The 5,000-nt window shown below is 47.2% G+C and overlaps 2 non-coding genes across 2 annotated transcripts; both read right to left on the reverse strand.

Annotated features, from left to right (window-relative positions):
• Positions 1-711: 711 nt before the first annotated feature.
• LOC123719697 lies at positions 712-868 on the reverse strand. The gene has a single exon (XR_006755764.1). It is a non-coding gene; the product is annotated as a 5.8S ribosomal RNA (ribosomal RNA).
• A 352-nt stretch (positions 869-1,220) lies between these two features.
• Positions 1,221-3,126, reverse strand: LOC123719698. Its single transcript, XR_006755765.1, has one exon. It is a non-coding gene; the product is annotated as a small subunit ribosomal RNA (ribosomal RNA).
• Between the last annotated feature and the right edge of the window lie 1,874 nt (positions 3,127-5,000).

The following is a 5,000-nucleotide window of genomic DNA, read 5'->3' on the forward strand; positions in this document are numbered from 1 at the left end:
ATTATATGCGCTCGCACGAAAGCGGCGCGGCACCTTGCGAACAGCGTGGTGGTGGCGACACATAGATGTCGCGTTGCGCGAAATCAATCAATCGCACACCACCAAGCGGTTCTTCTGTTGTTGTTCGTTAACGACGGCATCGTTCCGTCCGTTTTAAGAACACACGTCACAATAATTTCGTACACACTACAATTGCACAAACACCGCACGCACACACTGGGCGCAACCGCTAGAGCAGCGGGCGCGCGCGTTTCGCTTCCTCTCGCGAGAGTAAGAGAAACTGAGCCGAACGCGACAACTTTCAACGACAGCGTCGAGACACGTCGACGCGCGCACCGGCGCCGACCGTCGCGCGATCGCCATGCGGGACCGGGACGATGCGAGCAAACACGCGCGACGCGTAAACGCGAACGTCGTTGTCGTCGTTGTCGTTGTCGTTGCGTAAAGACTCGACGCGCACCCGTGCCGCGGGAGACACGGTGCGGCGGGGAGAATTTATTTGTGCGACAAAAGTATCGTATAGACGTGGCTTAACACGGCCAATACGGATGACGAGTCGTAATCGAACATATATTCGAACGGATCGTTCGGCCGCTCGGCGGCCTAGCGAAACCGTCAATTGCACGCGCGACAGAGATGCGGCGCTACGACCGGAGTCGCAGCGATCGCCGCTCGTCACGCGAACAGTGTGGCTTTTTGTTTTTATGCAGCCGGCCCTCAGACAGGAGTGGTCCTGGATATTTCTCCACGGACCGCAATGTGCGTTCGAAATGTCGATGTTCAAATGTGTCCTGCAGTTCACACTATGACGCGCAGTTAACTGCGTTCTTCATCGACCCGCGAGCCAAGTGATCCACCGTTCAGGGTAATCGTTTTGTTTTTGTGTGTGTTTTTGTATGAGAAAATATAAAAGGTGCGAAAAAATTAAACAAAAAAATTTGAAAATAATACTTATCATTAACGTGTACGACAAATGAAAAGAAAGAAAATCTCTTTTATTTGCGTGGTTGTACACAAAAATTATAAAATATTATTTCAAAGTATCAATAGGCGATAGCGAACGCTAATCAAAGCGTGTCGCAACGCACACGTCGCGAATCGACGAGAGAGAGTCAACCGTCTCGGATTCGATTTTGATTCGTATCATTCACGTGTTTTTGTATTTTTTTCTTTTTTTGCGAGTCTTTGACAACAACAAAACAAAAAGAAAAAACCAACGTTAATGATCCTTCCGCAGGTTCCCCTACGGAAACCTTGTTACGACTTTTACTTCCTCTAAATGATCAAGTTTGGTCAACTTCCCAGCAACGCCGACGGCCGTGAGGCCACCGCGTGTCGGTCCGAAGACCTCACTAAATCATTCAATCGGTAGTAGCGACGGGCGGTGTGTACAAAGGGCAGGGACGTAATCAACGCGAGCTTATGACTCGCGCTTACTAGGAATTCCTCGTTTATGGGGGATAATTGCAAACCCCAATCCCCAGCACGAAGGAGTTTCAACGGGTTGCCCGGGCCTCTAGGCCAGGGAGAACATGTTGATTCCTTCAGTGTAGCGCGCGTGCGGCCCAGGACATCTAAGGGCATCACAGACCTGTTATTGCTCAATCTCGTGCGGCTCGAAGCCGCCGGTCCCTCTAAGAAGAATTTTAATACGTCGCCAGTGAGTTGCGCTCCCCGAGAGTCGCGCACACCTTGAATGACGACGCCTATTTAGCAGGCTAGAGTCTCGTTCGTTACCGGAATTAACCAGACAAATCGCTCCACCAACTAAGAACGGCCATGCACCACCACCCACCGAATCAAGAAAGAGCTGTTAATCTGTCAATCCTTCCGGTGTCCGGGCCTGGTGAGATTTCCCGTGTTGAGTCAAATTAAGCCGCAGGCTCCACTCCTGGTGGTGCCCTTCCGTCAATTCCTTTAAGTTTCAGCTTTGCAACCATACTCCCCCCGGAGTCCAAAATCTTTGGTTTCCCGGAAGCTGCCCGCCGAGCCATTGTAGTAACGTCGGCGGATCGCTAGATGACATATTTACGGTTAGAACTAGGGCGGTATCTAATCGCCTTCGAACCTCTAACTTTCGTTCTTGATTGATGAAAACACCTTTGGCAAATGCTTTCGCTGATGTTCGTCTTGCGACGATCCAAGAATTTCACCTCTAACGTCGCAATACGAATGCCCCCAGTTATCCCTATTAATCATTACCTCGGAGTTCTGAAAACCAACAAAATAGAACCGAGATCATATTCTATTATTCCATGCACGAAATATTCAAGCGGCATTTTGAGCCCGCTTTGAGCACTCTAATTTGTTCAAAGTAAAATTGTCGGCCCACCTCGACACTCACCGAAGAGCACCGCGATAGGATTTTGATATTGAACCGGCGTTTTACCGCCGGCTCACCGACGATATGCTCCGCAGACGTGTCAGTATCACCGCGGATGCGGTGCACCGACAGCGCGGCGCACAAATGCAACTACGAGCTTTTTAACCGCAACAATTTTAGTATACGCTATTGGAGCTGGAATTACCGCGGCTGCTGGCACCAGACTTGCCCTCCAATTGTTCCTCGTTAAAATATTTAAAGTGTACTCATTCCGATTACGAGGCCTCGTAAGAGTCCCGTATCGTTATTTTTCGTCACTACCTCCCCGTGCCGGGAGTGGGTAATTTGCGCGCCTGCTGCCTTCCTTGGATGTGGTAGCCGTTTCTCAGGCTCCCTCTCCGGAATCGAACCCTGATTCCCCGTTACCCGTGACAACCATGGTAGTCGCAGAAACTACCATCGAAAGTTGATAAGGCAGACATTTGAAAGATGCGTCGCCGGTACTGGACCGTGCGATCGGCAAAAGTTATCCAGATTCATCAAAATTAACGACTTCGGACGCATGGCCCTCCGCCGATTGGTTTTGATCTAATAAAAGCACTCATCCCATCACTGGTCAGAGTTCTGATTGCATGTATTAGCTCTAGAATTACCACAGTTATCCAAGTAACTGAGTAAGATCTAAGGAACCAAAACTGATATATTGAGCCATTCGCGGTATCGCCTTAATACGGCTTGCACTGAGACATGCATGGCTTAATCTTTGAGACAAGCATATAACTACTGGCAGGATCAACCAGGGAGCTGCTTACGCAAACGACACGCCTACACCGCGGTCACGCGGCTTCGGCGAGCCGCTGGCTCGGCGGCGTCGAGGGGCGCGCGCTTGCGCGCGCGCCTTCTCGACACGCGTGAACGTAACGCGTCGAATTTGCACGCGACGCGACGTTCGCGCTTCATATCGATAGACTAACTTTGACCGGTCTACGAGCGGCCGTCCCGTCACGATCTCGCAACGAGGTGATGTACAACGATGCTCGACCACTGTGAGGGACATAAAACTGCAACGAACACGACCCCGCGGGCGGGAATCGATGTTGTGACAATTTGAAAATTGAACATTCATCTAAACGCAACTTCTCAATTTTTATTCAATACGTTATTGTAAACATATTAAAACTCGGCTGGCAATTACATGCGCACACACACGCATGATTCGCACTAGATACGATCAACGCCCGGAGCTTGAGGGATAAATTCCAACACGACGCTGCGCACACCGTTTCGACGATGGGCGCGTGTGCGTCCTCTTTTATACATTCTTTACATATACGGTCGCCGTGGCGACCGCGCACGTGTCGAACACGCTAGGCGCCCTGCGTTGAGGTGTGCCTAGAAGCGTATTCTTTTAACATCACAGATAACACCGGGGGAGACGGTCCCAAATCTTGGTCGATTGGTAACATCACCATACGGTCTGCGAACGCGGTGCTATAATATAATTTTATATTATATTATATAAAATATGAGGAGGAGTAGTATGTATATTCTTTGTTATTTTGTGTTGACACAAGAGAGATATATAAAATGTACTATACACCACACACACAGAGAGAGAGAGAGCTGGGAAAGATCTCGGCGGTCTCGCATTCGAAATACGAATTTGATATAATTTCCTCCGAAATCCATACCCATATCTATATCATCCATGCGCGAATATATGTATATAATATTCTCACACTTCGCACAAACACAAAAACAAGAACACATTCTATTCTCTCTCGTCCGTCGTTCGTGTCTATTTGAGACGAACGACGCGCGGCAACGAGAACGAGTCGACGCTGTGCGCACGACTGTTTCGCTCCACATCTATACCGAGAGCAATAGTCCGCGTCGGCATTGGAGCGGACGTCGAATGTTTCTCGTAGAGCGAGCGAGAGAGAGACGATTTTTCATTTTATTATGTATGTGTATTGGCGTGCAGTAGTAGCACGTAGTAGTACTAGTAGTAGTAGTAAAAAAATATTATTATTTATTTTATTGACTGATATGATTTTGTTTGTTTTCTTTTTTTTTGAATAGACATTTGTATTGATAGATATGTTTCTCGTTGAAGCTCGCAGCACACGCTCAGAGAAATGGCAATGTGGGTTTATTTGAAGAAAAGAAAAAACAAAAAAAACAATTATATTTATTAATAATATGTATGTATGTATGTATGTATGTATGTATGTATGTATAATAATGAATTATAATAATTATTCCGATGCAACGTCAGAGGAAAATGTTTCTCGTACAGGTGCGGCGCGCGACGGCCGGCCGCTCGACAGTTTCGCGCCGAATGTTTCTCGTTGAAGCTCGCAGCACACGCTCAGAGAAATGGCAATGTGGGTTTATTTGAAGAAAAGAAAAAACAAAAAAAACAATTATATTTATTAATAATATGTATGTATGTATGTATGTATGTATGAATGTATAATAATGAATTATAATAATTATTCCGATACAATGTCAGAGGAAAATGTTTCTCGTACAAGATCGCCACGCGACGCGACAAGATGCCGTTCAACGGCACGATATCTACAACTCTGTCGATAGATATGTAGATAGTATCTACTCTGTCAAGTATATGTGTGTAACGTGTGGTGGTGTGGTGGTGGGGTTTTGTTAGCGATAG

The sequence above is a fragment of the Pieris brassicae genome, unplaced genomic scaffold (assembly GCF_905147105.1).
Source record: "Pieris brassicae unplaced genomic scaffold, ilPieBrab1.1, whole genome shotgun sequence".
NCBI classification, from domain to species: Eukaryota; Metazoa; Arthropoda; class Insecta; order Lepidoptera; family Pieridae; genus Pieris; species Pieris brassicae.